The 20448-nt window shown below is 41.9% G+C and overlaps 1 protein-coding gene across 1 annotated transcript in view; it reads left to right on the top strand.

Annotated features, from left to right (window-relative positions):
• MOB3B (MOB kinase activator 3B) overlaps window positions 1–20448 on the top strand; it is a 227605-nt gene that overhangs the window by 141586 nt on the left and 65571 nt on the right. The window lies entirely within an intron of this gene.

The raw sequence follows: 20448 nt of genomic DNA, 5'->3' as shown, positions 1-20448 counted from the left end.
AAAAAAAAAAAAGAAACTGTACCAGGAAAGGAAGTCAAATCCAACCAAATCCATTTATTCTTGAGCATTTTTAGAGCTTCCCTTCCCCCTGTGTGCCAGGCACCTTGTGCTCCAGATATGAAAAAGGAAACATGACCCCTGTCTTCAAAGAGCTCCCAGTCCAGCAACAAATAATTATGAATTTCCCATTTATTGAATGCCCACTAGGTGCCAAGCTTCTTGTTGAGAGCTTTAAAAGCATGTCTCATTTAATCCGCCAAGTGCTCTTTGAGGCTAGTCCTATTATTATCGCCATTGTGTAGATGCCACTGAGAGAAGCAAAAGAACTAGCCTAAAGCTAGAAAGGTGGCATTGGTGGTTCAGTGGTAGAATTCTTGCCTTCTTTATGGCAGAGACCCAGGTTCAGTTCTCAGCAAATGCACCTCATGAGCAGCTACCACTTGTCTGTCAGTGGAGGCTTGCATGTTACTATCACGGTGAACAGGTTTCAGCAGAACTTTCGGACTAGACAGGCTAGGAGAAAGGCCTGGGAATCTACTTCCGAATATCAGACGATGGAAGCCCTATGGATCACAACAGTCTAAACAATCATGGGAATGGACAAAAGTTAGAAAGCGGGCAGGGCAAAGCAGGGACACAGTGTCAGGTCAATTTGGTTCCGAAGCCTAGGCTCTTGTTACAGTTCTTTCTTGCCTTTCCTAGCAAATAGAAGAGGAGGAAGAAAAGAGAAACACAAAATGGAAGGACTCAGCCCTATGATATCTCTGGTTATAGAGTGATTAACGTGTTCACTGAGTATGGTAATGTTCAGGGAAATTGAATCATGTTTGCTCCCTATTGAAGCCTGCAATAAGTTATTAAGGACTGTCATGTCCAATCAATGCAACAGAGCAGTCTAGCAACTTCTCTAAAGCAGGAGCAAAACTGCCTCTCTGTTGGTGGCATACCAATTTATCAGTGGTCTGCTAAAGCTGAGGTTCTACAAGATGACATCCTGACTTACTGACTCCACTGATGACCTTTTCTTTTTCCCAAGCAAAGTACATATTTCAAGTCTAAAATTGTTATCCTAAGCTGGGATAAAAATGTACTTGTCTTTTCTGAATCCAGACCAGTCTATCAGCAGTGAATGTAAATCTCAGTTATTACTAATATTTCCAATCTAGTGGAAGCACCAGCTCACTGTCCCTTGTCTGCCGACATCCCGAATGTCAAAGTATGGCTCCCAACACATGGACTATACAGTGGACTTCAAACTATACTACCAGATTTTAATGTGACACGATTTCTCCTCCTTTTTATGTTTCACTCCTTGTTATTAAAAAAAAAAGTGTATGCTTTTATAATAGAACAAAAAAGTCATTTACTAAGAGGAATGCCTGATATGCTGTGGTTAATCTGAAATCAGTTACTTCTCTGCCACCCCACACAATTCCTTTATAAAGGGATCTGTTGTAGGTGCTGGAAATATAAGTAGAGTGTGATGTTCCGTACACCAAATCTAAATAACAAAGAAAAATAAAGTATTGGCATATGAAATCAACTCCAGGATGTCCTCCTGTCCTTCACTGCCACCATCTTCACCACCATTTTGAGATTTTTGGCTCCTTTCTTCAACATGCCTTTGGGGCAGTATTTATTCCATGATCAATGTAGTGTGGGTTTGTCAACCTTTATGGCCCATTTGAGATCACTTTTTTTCTGGCAGTTCTGTGTTTTGGAACTCTAGGCCTCTGCTTTTATTTTCTTTTCCTTTAAAAATTCATTGAAGTCCGGAGTGTTGGCAGTGACCTTTAGACATGTTTTTACAGCTTACAGAGACTTCCTGATGTGTTTTATTAGCTCCTGGTGGTAGCTAATAACGTGAGTCTTAGCAAAGCTACAGAACATGACAGATTGGAGACACTTCCAAAATAACCACTCACCACAATTAACTGAAGGAGGCTTGACGACAGGATATTTGGCTACTGCTTTCTGTCTAGGGCCTAGGTGAGTACTTTTTGAAGAGAGGGAAGTCATCCCTTTAGGAAATGCAATGACCAACCTATTCTGAGAGAACCTCACATACTGAGAACTTCCTCCCTCCAATAATACAGAGACATCTTTGCTTGAGGGATTAAACCTTTGTTTTCTACCTTCTCAGAGGTAAAATGTGAACCAAAGCTGGTCAATTGTCTTTTAAGAGAAAGGAAATAAATAAGCAAAAAAAACTTTCCCTTAAAGTTCATGGGCATTAAACAAGATCTCTGTTTTCTTTTCCTTTTTTTTTTTCCCTACTTGTAGGGATGGTTTAGCAAAGTGGTATAGGGTTTGGGCCCTGGATTCAAGTTCTGTCCATGCCATTGACCAACTGGGTGATAATGTGCAAATGACCACTTGAGATTCAGTTTCTTCATATAGAAAGTGGGGATAATAAACTTAGGGTTGTTGTGAGGGATAAAATGTGACAATGAACGTAGAGTGCTTAGCACAATACTTGAGACATAAGCACTCAATAAAAGTTAGCTATGAAATTATTGTTACTAAAGTCTTTGGAAGACATATGTGGGCTCTGTTTATGGAACAATATTTATCTGTGAACCACCCTCCACCCAGGTCCACAATTTTGCCCAATTCCTCGGGTCACCATTAACAATGGAGCATTATTCACATAGAACACGTGTGTGTGGTGCCCCCTCCTCACCCTCTACAACTCTCTCTCTCTCTTTCTTTCTCTCACACACACACACACACATGCACACATACATTTTTGCACCCTATACAAATAATCAACTAGCCTATATTTACTTTGGGGGAAATAACTTACTCATAAATAGGCACAACAGAGAAGAGCATAAAAGCAGCATTTTAGACATTGTGGCAAAGATTTACTTGTATCAGTTGTGTTTTGTGACAACTGAAGCAGAAAAACCCAGTGCCATCGAGTTGGTTCCGACTCATAGCGACCCTATAGGACAGAGTAGAACTGCCCCATAGAGTTTTCAAGGAGCGCCTGGCGGATTCAAACTGCTGACCCTTTGATTAGCAGCCATAGCACTTAACCACTGTGCCACCAGGGTTTCCCCTAACTGAAGCAGAGAACTGCTATTTCAAATAGTAAGTCAGGTGCCAGGGACCTGTCTAATGTGAAACTCCATCAGCGTCTAAAACAAGAAAAGCTTAAAAAATGCTGGGAACAATCAGTTCAGCAGCCTTTTTTCCCCCCTTTTCCTTTTTATCTAAAGAAACTTTATCTCAAATCTTTTTTCTCTTAAGTCCAGTAAGAATCTTAGTAGATTTTAAGGCCATAAGATGACTAAACCAGGGAAACGTGTTGCCATTGAGTCAACCAGGGAAGGAAGACATTTTTTTCAGTGTCGTTTATGTGCCAATTATCAATCCATTTTAAGTCATTAATTGTCACAATCACAATTAGCCTTATTTTATAGACAAGGAAACCAAGACTCAAAAAAGTTAACTGATACCCATATCACACAGGTAGCAAGGGGCGGAGCCTAGAAGTGACTTTTGTCTTTACAGAATCCTGGTCGCTCCACCCTCTGAGAGTTTTCTAAATGTCTTCTGCTGGGACCAGTGTGCCCTGGTAACAAAATGAGAATGAGAAAAATAAAGGCACCATAATCAAGTGCCTCATATTTATTCCTAAGTTTATTCTTTGTAAAGAACTGACCTTTTTACTGAGATTATGTCTCTCCTGTTCTTTTCCCTTTTGGGGTGTTAAAAATGCCTTTTTATGAAATGACAGTGAGAGTTGCTGAGGCCTCCTGTGGCTGATCTCTATCATGTATTATTCCCATTGTAGTGAAACAGTTCAGTGGTGTGTTCAGGCTGTACAGTCAGGCCACCTTGGCCTCAGGTCATGTCTCTGCCACCTGCTCTCAGTGCAAACTTGGGCAAACGGCATTATCTTACAACTCCATTTCTTTATCTGTAAGTGGGAATCATAATTGTATCTTCCACGTGATGCTCGTGTGACTAATAACACTTATGGTGTATTAGCACAGTGTCTGGAACATAAATAATGTTAGCAACTAAATTATTATTCCAATATTATTTTAAAAATTAATGTGCCCATCCCTTCCACTTCTATTGAAGTAACTTTTTTTTTTTTTTAGTGGATGCTTAGAGTGCAGTGTCATGAAAAATTCTGAGTCCATATCCAGGGTTAGAGGAGTAAAGATTGTAGCAGTCAAATGGCTATGTCTCAGTCAAAGCGTGGGCATGGGGTACATAGGCCACATATTTTCACTTCTTGCACTAGACTGGAAGTGCCTTAAAGGCATCCCTATATCCACGTCCTTAATATTGATCATCTATCATTTATGCAGAACAAGTGGATACTGTGTGGTTTAAAGTCAGAAAAGGTGTGCATCAGGGTTGTATCTTTTCACCGTACTTATTCAATCTGTATGCTAAACAAATAATCCAAGAAGCTGGACTATATGAAGAAGAACACTGCATTAGGATTGGAGGAAGACTCATTAACAACCTTCGATACACAGATGATATAACCTCGTTTGCTGAAAGTGAAGAAGACTTGAAGTACTTACTGATGAAGATCAAAGACCACAGTCTTCAGTATGGATTGCACCTCAACATAAAGAAAACAAAAATCCTCACAACTAACCCAATAAGCAACATCGTGATAAACAGAGAAAATATTAAAGTTGTCAAGGATTTCATTGACTTGGATTCACAATCAACGCCCATGGAAGCAGCAGTCAAGAAATCAAACAACGGATTGCATTGGACAAATCTACTGCAAAAGATCTCTTTCAAGTGTTAAAAAGCAAAGATGTCACTTTGATGACTAAGGTGTGCCTGACCCAAGCCATGATATTTTCATTTATCTAATATGCATGTGAAAGCTGAACAGTGAATAAGGAAGACCTAATAAGAATTTTTTTTTTTTTTTAAATAAGAATTGGTGCCTTTGAATTATGGTGTTGGTGAAGAATATCGAGTATATCATGAATTGCCAGAAAAACAGGCAAATCTGTCTTGGAAAAAGTACAGCCAGAATGCTCCTTAGAAGTAAAGATGGCGAGACTTTGTCTCACGTACTTCAGACATGTTATCAGAAGGAACCAGTCCCTGGAGAAGGACATCATGCTTGGTAAAGTAGGATGTCAGCAAAAAAGTGGAAGACCTCAGTGAGATGGATTGACATAATGGCTGCAACAATGGGCTCAAACAGCAACAATTGTGAGGATGGCGAGGGACCAGGCAGTGTTTTGTTCTGTTTTACATAGGATTGCTATGAGCCAGAACCAACTCGGGGGCATCTACCTGCAACAGCTATTGACCAAGCATTGTAGTAAAAAAAAAAAAAAAAAAAACTTTTTTTTTTTTTTTTTTAGCCACTATAAATACAATAATGAACAAAACAGACATGGGCCATGGTCTTATGGTGCTTACAGACTAATGGAGATGCCGATACTAACAAGTAAGCCAGAAAATAAAAATTGAATACGACTAGTGATAGGGAGTGCTATGAAGAAAACCATGAGCATGTAGCCACAGAGAATTAAAGGTGGGATGGAAATCTACTTTAGAAAGGATGCCAGAGGATGCTTCTCCAGCAAACACCTGAAGTGTGAGAAGAGAGATGTGAAATGTGTCCCAGGCAGGGAGAACAGCCTGTGTATGGACCTGAAGCAGAAAACACCTTGGCATGTTTCAAGAACTGAAAAGACTGTTTGGCTGATGTCTTAGTTATCTAGTGCTGCTATAACAGAAATACCACAAGTGGATGCCTTTAACAAAGAGAAATTTATTTCTTCACAGTAAAGAAGGCTAAAAGTGCAAATTCAGGGCATTAGCTCCAGCTCCAGGCTTTTTCTCTCTGTTGGCCTTCTCATCAATGTTCCCCTAGACTAGGAGCTTCTGTGCACAGGGACCCCAGATCCAAAAGACGTGCTCTGCTCCTGGCACTGCTTTCTTGGTGGTATGAGGTCCCTCCCTTCTCTGCTCTCTTCCCTTTCCTTTTTAGCTCTCAAGAGATAAAAGGTGGTGCAGGCCACACCCCTGGGAAACTCCCTTTACATTGGATCAGGGCTGTGACCTGGGTAAGTGTGTTACAATCCCATCCTAATCCTCTTTAACATAAAATTACAATCACAAAATGGAAGACAACCACACAATACTGGGAATCATGGCCTAACCAAGTTGACACATATTTTGGGGGGACACAATTCAATCCATGACAGCTGGAGTGTAATGAACAAGAGGAGAGAGGAACAAGATGAGGCCGGAGAAGTAGGCGGGAGCCAGATCACATAAAGCGATGCTTCTCAAACTCTAGCATGCATCGGAATCATCTGGGGAGCTTGTTAAACATAGATAGCTATTCTTCCCTGCCTCAACTCCCTCCCTGAGTTTCTGGTCCAGTATGTCTCAGGAGAAGCCTGAGTATTTGCATTTCATTTCTAACAAGTTCCAAGTGACGATGATGTTGCTGGTCTGTGGACCACTCTTTGCAAATGCCTGATATAAGGCTTTTTCAGATCATTAATAACAGATTTGAATTTTATTTGAAGCATTAGCTGGAAGCCATCAAAGGATGTCAAGTGTGATAGCCTTTAATTAATTTTTTAAACATTACTCAGACCATTGTCCCAAGAATTAATTAGAAAGTGGTGCAAATAAAAGAGGGGAGGCCATTTTGGAATTTATTCACAGTGGCAGGTGCAAGATGAAGATCGACCTTGACTAGGGCAGTGGCAGTAGAGAGGACAGGAAGCATTCAAGATGGCTTAAGGAGGTGGCAGCAATAGGATCTGCCTGTGGGTTGAGTGCGATGGATGAGAGAAAGAGGAAGTGGAGGATGTTGCCTTGGTTTTTGGCTTGAGAAATAGGGAGAGACGATCAAGGCACTTGCTGAGATGGAGAAGATTGGGGAAGGACCATGTATGGGAGGGAGAGGGAAAAGAATAAATTGGACATGTTTAACTCATGTTAAATTTGGAGAGCCATCTATTTTCATGTTCAGTCTCAGAACCCAGTAAGTATAGATGCTTCAATGAATGAACTAAAAATACGGAAGGCAATAATAGCCTTGTCAGTACTAAAATGAAAACTGTACAGGTGCTTGGGGCCTGAGCCAGGTCCTCTATCTTCTCTTTCCAGAAACTGAGAGTTCTGTGTAATAAATCACTATTGCACTACGGGAATAACAGCCCATGTAAATCATTTGAGAAGTAGGTCAGGCCCTTTGGAAACTAGATTGGCTCTTTGGTAGCTAGAGATTAACACTGCATCTACCGTAAAGTGGAAGCTTCTGCAGGGCCAGGGTGCTTTTCCATAGGAGATTTACCTAAGACAGGGTTTCTCAACCTCGACGTGATTGACATTTAGGCTGGATTAAGTCCTTGTTATGGTGGGCTGTCTTGCATTGTAAAATGGTCAGTAGTATCCATATTCTCTATCCATCAGATGCTACTAGCATCTTCTACCAAGTGTGGCAACCAAAAATGTCTCCAGACACTGCTAAATATCCCCTGGGGAGCAAATCGCCCCTGGCTGAGAACCACTGCCCTCAGAAGATCCTTTCCAGCATGTTAACTCCCTGTGGTGCCACTCGCCACAAGACAAACTCTCTCCTCCATTTGTTGTTGTTGTTGTTAGGTGCTGTCGAGTTGATTCCGACTCATAGTGACCCCATGCACAACAGAACGAAACACTGTCCGGTCCTGAGCCATCCTTACAATCGTTGTTATGTTTGAGCTCATTGTTACAGCCACTGTGTCAATCCACCTCATCGAGGGTCTTCCTCTTTTCTGCTGACCCTGTACTCTACCAAGCATGATGTCCTTCTCCAGGGACTAATCCCTCCTGACAACATGTCCAAAATATGCAAGATGCAGTCTCGCCATCCTTGCTTCTAAGGGGCATTCTGGTTGTACTTCTTCTAAGACAGATTTGTTAGTTCTTTTGGCAGTCTGTGGTATATTCAATATTCTTCGCCAACATCACAATTCAAAGGCGTCAATTCTTCTTCTGTCTTCCTTATTCATTATCCAGCTTTCACATGCATATGATGCGATTGAAAATACCTTGGCTTGGGTCAGGCGCATCTTAGTCTTCAGGGTGACATCTTTGCTCTTCAACACTTTAAAGAGTTCCTTTGCAGCAGATTTACCCAATGAAATGCGTCTTTTGATTTCTTGGCTGCTGCTTCCGTGGCCATTGATCGTGGATCCAAGTAAATGAAATCCATGACAACTTTAATATTGTCTCTGTTTATCACGATGTTGCTCATTGGTCCAGTTGTGAGGATTTTTGTTTTCTTTATGTTGAGGTACAATCCATACTGCAGGCTTTTGTCTTTGATCTTCATTAGTAAGTGCTTCAAGTCCTCTTCACTTTCAGCAAGCAAGGTTGTGTCATCTGCATAACGCAGGTCGTTAATGAGTCTTCCTCCAATCCTGATGCCCCGTTCTTCTTCATATAGTCCAGCTTCTCGTATTATTTGTTCAGCATACAGATTGAATAGGTATGGTGAAAGAATACAACCCTGATGCACACCTTTCCTGTCTTTAAACCAATCAGTATCCTCTTGTTTTGTCTGAACAACTGCCTCTTGATCTGTGTAAAGATTCCTCATGAACACAATTAAGTGTTCTGGAATTCCCATTCTTCACAATGTTATCCATAATTTGTCATGATCCACACAGTCGAATGCATTTTCATAGTCAATAAAACACAGGTAAACATCCTTCTGGTATTCTCTGCTTTCAGCCAGGGTCCATCTGACCTCAGCAATGATATCCCTGGTTCCATGTCCTCTTCTGCAACTGGCCTGACTTTCTGGCAATTCCCTTTCAATATACTACTGCAGCCGTTTTTGAATGATCTTCAGCAAAATTTTGCTTGCATGTGATATTAATGATATTGTTCTATAGTTTCCACATTCCATTGGATCACCTTTCTTGGGAATAGGCATAAATATGGATCTCTTCCAGTCAGTTGGCCAGGAAGCTGTCTTCCATATTTCTTGGCATAGATGAGTTAGTGCTTCCAGCGCTGCATCTGCTTGTTGAAACATCTCAATTGATATTCCATCAATTCCTGGTGCCTTGTTTTTTGCCAATGCCTTCAGAGCAGCTTGGACTTCTTCCTTCAGTACCATCGGTTCCTGATCATATGGCCCCTCTTGAAATGGTTGAACATCGACTAATTCTTTTTGGTATAATGACTCTTTATTCCTTCCATCTTCTTTTTATCAAAAGATCCTGCGCCGTTTATTATTTCCCCCCATAGAATCCTTCACTATTGCAACTCGAGGCTTGAATTTTTTGTTCAGTTCTTTCAGCTTGAGAAATGCCGAGCGTGTTCCTCTCTTTTGGTTTTCCATCTCCAGCTCTTTGTATATGTCATTATAATTCTTTACTTTTTCTTCTCAAGACACCCTTTGAAATCTTCTGTTCAATTCTTTTACTTCATCAATTCTTCCTTTTCCTTTGGCTGCTCGCCGTTCAAGAGCAAGTTTCAGAGTCTCCTTTGACATCCATCTTGGTCTTTTCTTTCTTTCCTGTCTTTTCAGTGACTTCTTGCTTTCTTCATGGATGATGTCCTTCCACAACTCATGTGGTCTTCAGTCACTAGTGTGCAATGCATGAGGTCTATTCTTCAAACGGTTTCTAAATTCAGGTGGGATGTACTCAAGGTCATATTTTGGCTCTCGTGGACTTGCTCTGATTTTCTTCAGTTTCAGCTTGAACTTGCATATGAGCAATTGATGGTCTGTTCCACAGTCAGCTCCTGGCCTTGTTCTGCTTGATGATATAGATTGAACATGCAATCAAGATGCATTGATAATTACTGGCAATTGGAATGCAAAAGTTGGAAACAAAGAAGAAGGATCAGTAGTTAGAAAATATGGCCTTAGTGATAGAAACAATGCCAGAGATCAAATGATAGAATTTTGCAAGACCAACGACATCTTCATTGCAAATACCTTCTTTCACCAACATAAACGGCAACTATACACATGGACCTTGCCAGATGAAACATACAGAAATCAAATTGACTACATCTGTGGAAAGAGGCGATGGAAAAGCTCAATATCAGTATCATTTCCTCCATTTAAGGTACCTGTTTTCCATCCCAGTCTCTCAGAGCCTGTACTTCTGTTTCTTTCAACAGGCCTGAAATGCTAATCCAGGTCAGTAGTTAAGGAGATGATACAATGATCTTCTGGAAATGGCATCTCTGGCCTTAAAATATTTGTTAATGTTGCTGATAAAAAGGACCAGTGCAGACTGGAGGAGGAAGAATGTACCAGGAGAATCTGATGATGATAATAATAATAGTAATGGTAAATAACACTAGGAATATGTCATAAAAAAAAAATACGCAGTTCTAAATACTTCATAAATACTAACTGATTTGATCCTTACAGCAGCTCTATGACTTGTGTATTATTACTATTACCCCCACATTACAGAGGAGGAAACTGAGGTTCAGTGACTTACCCAAGGATACAGAGCTAGTTAAGCAAAAGAGCTGTGGCCACACCAGGCAGTTACTTAACTCTGGACCTGAGTCCATGCTCCTAACTTTACTGCATTCTCAAGGGAGGAAGAAGGGCACCTGATAAGAGAGAATGTGGGAGCAGGTGGGTGGAGAATGGTCTGCCCGCTGAGATTTGTCACCTTTAATCCTTAATCACCTTTCTAAATTTGCAAAGTTCGGTCAGTAGGAGATTCCCATAGTTGAAAGTATTTTAGGAATCTTGGTTCCCAGTGTTTTAAATAAACAATTATTCATTTATTCATTCATTCACCTACCTTTCATTTTATTTAAAGGAGGCATCTAGCTTCAATTTTCTTAGCAAACACACATTTAGGCCACAGATTTCATTAAGTTACACTAATTCATTTTCACAGACTTGAATTTTTTTTTTTTCTTCTCCAGAAGCAACTCTGCCACATTTTGCTGCTATTTACGGATTGCATGGAGAAGTTGATAGGAACATTTTCATTACTGTGGCAAATGCAGGCACCTGTGAAATTACAAGTGTGCCAACTTTACATGATTTAGTAAGGATGAGAGCTCACACTTTTACTGGAAGCTCCTCCAGGAGCAAATGGATTGCAGAGAGAAATATGCTTGGATGATGGATATAACACAAGAGTCATGAGTTGATACTTTGATTTCTACCTTGGCCTCTGGAAAAATAAGCTTATGGTATTTTCCTTCAAAAGGTGTTCTGAAATGCAATTCCTGCAGCTAATAAAATACTAGTGGATCTCAGGCCGACTGGGCTTTAGGGCCATCAAAAATGTGATGAAAACTGGTACAGCATTATACCTGACCCTGGTAGTTGTACATTTATAGATTGTAAAATTCCTTTGGAAAGAGCTTCCATTTGGTGAATTTCTCTAAGGAGAGGTGTTTCTTGCATTCATGCATTCTAGCATCCCAAAAAAATTTGTCATGCTGTTCTTGAGAAGATAGAAAATTTCCATCAACAAAAGAGTTCCCTCAATCTGCTTTAGTTTTCTTCTTTTTTTTTATTGTTGTTGAAAGTATACACAGTGAAACATAGCAATTCAATAATGTCTACATGTACAATTCAGTGATATTGAGTACTTTCTTCAAGTGGCACAGTCATTCTCACTCTTTTCAAATCGTTCAGCCCCCATTGACATAAACTCACTGGCCCCTAATCTTCCTCTTTGACTTTAGTTTTCATTTTGGTAAGCGTTTCTTCCAGATTCGAACCATCAAATGGGCTATTGCTTTTATTGGACTTTTCCTTTGACTTTGTTGAATGTTTCCTGTTAGATGTGTCAACAATAATGATGATTATGCTAATAATAATAATAACTAACATATATTGAGCACTTAACCTTGCACTTATCACTTTGGTTGAAATGAGTTGGGAAAAAAATGATCACTATTCTTTTGCATGCACTGCCCTGGTGGCGTAGTGGTTAAGAGCTCAGCTGGTAACCAAAAGGTTAGCAGTTCAAATCCACCAGCCACTCTTTGAAAACCCTATGGGGCAGTTCTACTCTGTCCTACAGGATTGCCGTGAGTCAGAATCGACTTGATGACGAGGGTTTTTTTTTTTTTTTTAATCACTTTTCATGAATAACTTAATCCCTTAACCCCATGAGATTGCTACAATCACAGCACTCTAATTTACAGATGAGGAAATACAGGCTCAAAGAGAGGAGTCACCTGCCCAAGGTCACAAGCGAGGAGGTAGTGGTGCCAGGACTTGAACCTAGGGCTCATTCTCGGTCTCCCAATCTCTTCTCTGTGCTGCCTTTTGCATATGAAATGTGGCAGCAGAATGGATAGTCTCACGTGCTTCATGCCCATGTCTGTGCAGCAATCCAGGTATCCAGAATCCCTGAGGTTGAAAACACTACCTAGACACGTCTGAGGGAAAGTGCCTGAGAACCTACTTCATTCCCATGCTCTAAGCCTGAAGGCACCCTTCCCATAATGGTTGGCATAAGATGAGTCAAACCCTCAAGGTGTGCTGGGGCTTATCCCAGCAGCTGCCACAGTAAACTGTCAGAGATGGCAAGTAGGTGCTTGAGGCAGCCTCAGGCCTGGCCAGCGCTGGTGCTCGCTCAGAGGCTCTCAGCAAACAATTAGCTGTAATTGTGTTCTCTCTGCCAGAATCCATTAGGGCAATCAATGTTGGCATCTGTCTTTGCATGCTTAATACGAGTTGTATTCCTGGATCAGTCCTGCAGAAAGTACGTTCAAAAATTTCCAAAAGGCATCAATAAATTAATCTCCCGACAGCTCTCCCTGGAAGAAATCATGGAGAACAGATAAATTCCAGCTTCTCAAGCCGGTGGGGGTGGGTGTGTGGGAGAGAGGGCAGATGAGAACCCCACACTCTTCAGCCTCTCACAAGGCCCCCCAGCCCCATGGTGGCTCCTGAGGCTCCTTTGTAAAAGCTGCAGGTGACAGTTTCAAGCCACAGTGGGTCCTGCCCTAACTGCTCCTTTATTTAATCTTATTTGTCACTATCTCACCGTGTCTGGCACATGGCCTGAAACTCTGGAAAATGCTCAATACATTTTAATTGAGTTGAAATGAGTTGGGGAAAAAAACAATCACCTTATTTTGCATGTACTACTTTGCTTTTTTTTGGAAACCCTGGTGATGTAGTGGCTAAGTGCTATGGCTGCTAACCAAAAGGTCAGCAGTTTGAATCTACCAGGCACTCCTTGGAAACTCTATGGGGCGGTTCTACTCTGTCCTGTAAGGTCACTAAGAGTGGGAATCGGCTTGATGGCAATGGGTTTTTTTGGTTTACTTTGCTTTTAAGAATGTTATGGGATTCTGAAATGAAATATCCAAAATAGATAACTGTAAAGAGACCAAAGTTTATTAGTGGTTACCAGGGTGGGAGGGAGGAGGAAAGGAGAAGCCATGGATTAGGAAGCACTGAGTATCTGTTAATGGTGATGGAAAATTTGGCAAGGGATACTGGTGATGGTTGCGTAACACGAGTAATGTAATCAGCGTCACTGAATTGTATGAGTAAAATATATTGAACTGGCAAATGTTGTATTATACATGCATATACCACAATCTAAAAAAAATGTTATGTGTGTATGTTAAAGCCTAGGAAGAAAATTCAGCTAGAAAAGCACTATCAAGGAAACATTCTAAAGACCTTGATCCCACCCGCTGCCCCCACCCTGTATCCTTTTTCTCTCCTGCTTCCTGCCCTATGGCAGGACTGTGTGGCAGTAATGAAACAATTTTTTGACTTGACATTAACTTCTAGGACAAGATGCCTATCCCCACCCCTTAGTGGTCTCTGAATGCTCATTCTACTTCCTCTTGACAGGGACCACCTCACCAACCTAAGTATCTTGTAAGATTTGATCTGAGCCCCTGGCAGAGTGGCTGAAGGCTGGGGGCTGCTGGCAGGGGATCTGCATCACTGTCTCTCTGGCACGCAAGCTCACCTCTTCCACAGCTGGTGTCATGTGTGTGGGAGGGCTCACTTTAGTCTCAGATGCTCCTTGCTGGCAGAATAGCCAGGGTCCTGTGCTAGGAGGTTTTTTGTCAGGCCTGGGGGGACACTGGAGGGAGTTGTTGATGGACAGAGCATGGCTGAGGGTGCGTTTCAATCCTAAAACGGATTCCTTCTGTTGTTTTCTAGTGAAGGATAAGAGTCGTTGTGGAACAGTCGTGTTAGTAAGAGTGATTTTACCTGCCAAATGACCAGGTTTTTTCATCAAACTAGTGAAGTGTGTGCCAGCTGGTTGCCAAGATGAATGGACTGAGAATGCTGGAAGTATTGAGCTCTGAAATAACAGGTTCTCACCAGTCCCATCCCTGGAACTAACCCTCAAATGCCACCATTCCTCAACTTCAGGCAGCTGTATACTCAAGCCACCCTTAACAAATACCAAAAAAAGCCAAACCCATTGCTGTTCAGTCAATTCCGACTCATGGTGACCACATGTGTTACAGAGTACAACTGCTCCATAGAGCATGCTTTTCTAGCATGAAGTGTTTTGGCTATAATCTCTATGGAAGCAGATCATCAAAGTGTCAGTGGGTGAGTTTGAACCACCAACCTTAAGTCAAGCACAAACCATTTGTAACACCCAGGGACCTCTCTTAACAACTGATCGTAGTTTATTTCTATGTTTATACATTAAAAAAAGTTACTGAACTTAGGCCTAGCTCTTGTTCCACTACTTACCAGCTCTGTGATTTTGGCCCAATGACTTAATTCCACTAACATTTATTTTTACCTATAAATTTTTTAAATGAAAAGCAAAAGACATAATGCCTGGGATGGTGGCTTTTCTAGCATGAAGTGTTTTTGGAAGGAGTTGGAGAGTGTAAATATCCTTATTTTGGAGGCAAAGATTTTAGCACCTAATATTGGATGAACTTCAGTTTTCTCACTTGGAAACTGGAAATAATAATCCCTCTCTTGCAGGACTGTCATAAAGTTTAATGAGGTCATTTTGGTATTTCCTGAAGTTTCTGTTATATAGAAAAGGGTTCCATGGCTAAGATGGTTCAGGAAACACTACATTAAACGTAAGCAGGTTTCTTCACTGTCAAATTTTTTAGAGCCCTTTCAAGGCTTATGTGCACCAGGGAAGGGCTAGAGTACGCAGCATTTCATAAACGGATTTTGACGGTGGTGTTTTTTGAGGAACATCTTGCCATATCAGAGCAAACTTTGGGGAATGCTGTACAGCACAGGTAAAGTTAATGTCAAGCTAACATAGTAGTCTTGGAAGAAGTACAACCAGAACGCTCCATCTTCACGATCTTTGGCATGTTTAAGTCCTTTCTTATGGTTGTTGTGTCAGTCCAACTGAGGGTTTCCTTCATTTTCATTGGCCCTCTATTTCACCAAACATGATGTTCTTTTCTATCGAGTTTTCTTCTAAGGAACATTCTGGTTGTATTTCTTCTAAGACTGATTTGATCCTTTGGCAGTCCATGGTATATTCAATAGTCTTCACCAACACTGCAGTTCTAACACATCAATTCTTCTGTCTTCCTTCATTATTATCCAACTTTCAAATGAATATAAAGCAATTGAAAAGACCATGGTTTGGTAAGGGAAGGGTAATTGCAGCCGTTTGTTAGGTACCCACTATGTTTTGGGTAGAGTACAGTATGATAATACATTAAGAATGCAATCTGCTAGCACCTGAGTGGAAAATAAATACATCTCTTCGGAACTCTTTAAAAGCACTGGCTTATAGGTTTACAGAACTTCTCTGCTCTGATTTAAAGGGCAAATAATCTGCTTCCAGGAATATGTGTCCCTCTACACCCACACCCACCTCCATATATAAACAGTCTGCTCACCTTCAAGACCTGACATGGGAGCCACCCCACAGCCCATCCTGTCAACTCCTTCAACATGTTTTTAGTCCCTCTCTCATATACCCTTCATGAATTAGTGTTCTTTGTCTAATTGACCTGAAATCATTTGAGCATGAATTCCCCAAACCTCTGCTTACTACTTATATTATCCCAGACAAATTGTTTGTGCCTCAATTTCTCCAAACTTGGACAGTGCCCATCTCATAAAGATTAAAAAGAGATGAGAAGGTTCAATGAAAACCTTTATAAGTGATAACAACTTCTTCTCTAGCACTGCCTGTGTGCCAGGCTCTGTTCTGAGTACTCCAGCAGGTGTGACTTCATGTCATCCACATGACAGCTCTATGAGTGAGGTTCTGTTACTGTCTCCAAGGCACAGAGATGTTATATAACTGGTCCAAGTGACTGTATGCCAGGATGTGAATGCAAGCAGTCTGGGCCCCAGAGCCACACACTTTTTTTTTTTTCCTTGTTTTTATTGTGCTTTAAGTGAAAGTTTACAAATCAAGTCAGTCTCTCACACAAAAATTTATATACACCTTGCTATGTACTCCTAGTTGCTCTCCCCCTAATGAGACAGCACTCCTCCTCTCCGCCTATATTCCCCGTGTCCATTCAGCCAGCTCCTGTCTCCATCTGCCTTCTCATCTGGCCTGCAGATAGGAGCTGTCCACATAGTCTCATGTGTCTACTTGAGCCAAGAAACTCACTCCTTACCAGTATCATTTTCTGTCTTATAAAAAAAAAAAACCAGTCCAATCCCTGTCTGAAGAGTTGGCTTTGGGAATGGGTCCAGTCTTGGGCTAACAGAAGGTCTGGGTACAATGACCTCCGGGTCCTTCTAGCCTCGGTCAGACCACTAAGTCTGGTCTTTTTACGAGAATTTAAGACAGCCACACTCTTAACCATTCCGCCTTCCTGCCTCTCATGTTAAAGAGCTGGAATGGTGCCTAGCATAGACGGATGGATGGATGGATGGATGGATGGATGGATGGATGGATGGATGGATGGATGGATGGATGGATGGATGGATGGATGGGTGGGTGGGTGGATGGGTAGATGACAGGTGATAGATAGATAGATAGATAGATAGATAGATGAGATAGATAGATAGATAGATGATAGATAGATAGATGGATGATAGATAAATAGATGATAGATGCCATCAAGTCAACTCTATTTGCGACCTTATGTACAAGAGAACAAAACATTGCCCCGTCCTGTGTCATCCTCATGTTGGCCAGCCTGTTCAGTCTATCATTGTGACTATTATACTAATCTATTTCACTGAGGGTCTCCCTTACCCTTACTGACCCTGTACTTCACCAAATATGATGTCCTCTTCCAGCAATTGATCCCTCCTGATGACATGTCCAAAGTAAGCGAGTCAGATAATGTTCTGTTGTGATCCATAAGGTTTTCACTGGCTAATTTTAGGAAGCAGATCACCAGGCCTTTCTTCCTAGTCTGTCTTAGTCTGGAAGCACCACTGAAACTTGTCCACCATGGGTGACCCCGCTGGTATTTGAAGCACTGGCAGCATAGCTTTCAGCATCTCAGCAACATACAAGCCACCATAGTATGACAAACTAACAGACAGGTGGTGGACCTGACACATAGTAGGTGTATGTTGATGAACATTTTCTTCTCCCTCCGCATCCCTTGCTTCTGCTTAACTGTCACTTCTTTGCAGCAAATTTTAATCTTATTAATCAATTTATCTCCCACCCCATCCCCCACCCAGTACCTTCTTGTTGCACAACCCATTTACCTGTTGCCGTCAAGTTGATTCCGACTCACAGGGACCCTGCAGACAGAGTAGAACTGCCCCATAGGGTTCCCAAGGAGCTGCTGGTGGATTTGAACTGATGACCATTTGTTTAGCAGCTGAGCTCTTAACCACCGCACCACAAGGGCTCCAAAAATGATTGCTTTGTCCAAAGAGGAATTTGAACCCACACCTCCAGGGGAGACTGTGACCTGAATGCAGCACCTTAGACGGCTCGGCCATCCTGACTTTTTGGTACACAGTAAATGCTTAGTAAATTTTGTTTGATCGTTTATATGTTTAATATGTAACAACCACATAGCACCAAGTCCTTAAAATTTCATGATATTGTTGTGAGACTTTAAATAGGATTGGCAGGGGTGGTTGTTATCCTGGTAACTTCATACCCCTGGAAGAACGACAGGAAGCACCCTGTTTCTGCCCATTCTGCTCTGTAGTGAATAGCATTACAAGTGGCCCCTGAATGTGTCCCTTCATCCCCTGGCATGCTGGAGAGCTATATCGCATTACAAGTTCGTATTTGCCAGGTTTTTATTATGTCCTGGGAGGGCAAGGTCTAAGGAATTCTTAGTCTTGTCTTTTCTCAGCCCAGGTAGGAGCCAAGGAGCTATTTGTCTGAGTCAGCATGTAGGTACACATAATGTACCTTGATTTATTAGGTGGTTTTCTTTGCCCTAAGCTATGGGGTTGCAGGGGGAGGGGTTGGTGAGAGAAGGACGGCCTTGATCTTCTGAACAACATACAGACTTTCCAGTTTCTGTGTGCAGAGTGAGTCAGGGCACAAATAACTAGGAGCTTTTGATTCTGCTCAGTGTGTTCTGGGGAGCCTGGGGCTTTAGGCAGAGAGGCCCATGTAGAGAGTGAATTGATTTGATATCTGAAGCTGGGTGACTTTGACTGAGCCCCGTAACTTTTTTTCACTCCTTTTATTACTCATCACATTTTAATAAAGCAGTCCAGGAGTTGATCGAGTACCAAGTGTTGGCGGCAATAACAAACAATAGCATTTATGGTGCCAGATGTTATCCCAAACTGTCAATACACACAATGTCACTTAATCACCCATTTAACTTGTGATTTATTTTACCATAAATAATGTGCTTAATTAATGTGTAATGATGTGCTTAAGGTACAGAGCTAGAACAAGGGAGGGGTCAGAATTTTGAACCCAGGTCTTTCTGACTACACGGCACTAGACTAGAGAACGCCCACTGCATATCAGTTTAATGCCCATCCCTCATCGATTTGCTATTTCCTTCTCACAGACTTAGAAATTCTGAGGAGAGACCTGAAAGGAAAACATCTTCAATTTCATCACACGTCAGGCAGTACCATGAGGGGCCCAGCCTGGGGCAACACCATCATTCCACCAGACCCCTGCTCTCCACACCTGGCTTGGTGCGCATAGCCATGGGACAGAATTCTAGGAGCAAATGGGGGTCTTGTCTGATCCCAGGATGTGCAGAAAATAGAGGCAGCTTCTCTGTGGTGCACAGTGGTTAAGAGCTATGGCTGCTAACCAAAAAGTCGGCAGTTCAAATCCACCAGCCGCAACTTGGAAACCCCATGGGTCAGTTCTACTGTGTCCTACAGGGTCACTGTGAGTTAAAACAGGCTCAATGGCAGCGGGTTTCTCTGTGATTTGACTGAAACAGACTTGCAGCCCCAAAGACTCAGGGAAGACCTGTTAACCCTTAGCAGTTTCAGATCAGCATGAATTAGGGAAGCAGAACCTAGAGGTGACATTTGTCTACTTCTGTGGAAAATAGAGCCTTAGGACCATAGGGTATTAGTCTGGAAGGAACATTAGAAATCATCTAGGTCAGAAGTTTTCATCCTTAGTTTTGTCAAGTGCAATCCTACATAGATGTGAATATCAACCACGTAGAGATAGATGGGTGGAAGAGGGAATCCCTTGTTCCTCACGCCAGCTCAGCAGCTTCAGAGCCGGTGGTAAAGAGTTTGAGACACACCGGTCTCAACCAAATGTCTTATTTTGCAGCCGAGGAGCCTTAATCCTAGAGAGGTTAATTGAGTTCCCCCAAAGTCACCTCAGTCATTAACCTGGTGAGATGCAATGAACTGGTATTCTCCAGGTGATTTCTGAAAAACAGGTGACTTTGGCTCTGCTCATCCAGCCCTCTGGTTAAACTGAGTTTTGTTGTTGTTGTTAGGTTCCTTCCAGTTGATTTTAATTCATAGTGACCCTATATGACAGAGTAGAGCTGCCCCATAGGGTTTCCTAGGCTGTAATATTTACTGAAGCAGATCTCCAAGCCTTTCTCTCACAGAGCCAATGGGTGGGTTCTAACCGCCAATCTTTCCATTAGCAGCTGAGCACTTAACCATTGAGCCACCAGGGCTCCTTTGAATTACCTTAAAGAATAAATCAAACCCATTGCTGTCCAGTAGATTCCGACTCATAGCTACCCTATAGGACAGAGTAGAATTGCCCCACAGAGTTTCCACAGAGCAACTGCTGGATTTGAACTGCCAACCTTTGGGTTGGCAGCCATAGCTCTTAACCACTGTGCCACCAGGATTTTCTGAGTTACCTTAACCATTATGAACTGCCTCCCCCCTCACCCCACCCTCCCAACACACATCTCCTTTGACTAGCTGATACCATTCAGGCTGTTCTAATTCCCTGTGAGTTTTAACCAATCTCACAAGGGGTTAGGAACCATGAGGGAAAGGATCCTTAAATAGCAGGAGAAATTTAAGAGTCCTGGGCTGGAAGTAAGAACAACTGTGATTTGCAGTGCTGGGGAGGAGGAAGAGGGAGAGCCAGAAGATGGACTACCTTCACTCCT

Source organism: Elephas maximus, chromosome 9 (genome assembly GCF_024166365.1).
Source record: "Elephas maximus indicus isolate mEleMax1 chromosome 9, mEleMax1 primary haplotype, whole genome shotgun sequence".
In the NCBI taxonomy this organism is placed as follows: Eukaryota; Metazoa; Chordata; class Mammalia; order Proboscidea; family Elephantidae; genus Elephas; species Elephas maximus.
This window is presented reverse-complemented; position numbering and strand designations above follow the sequence as displayed.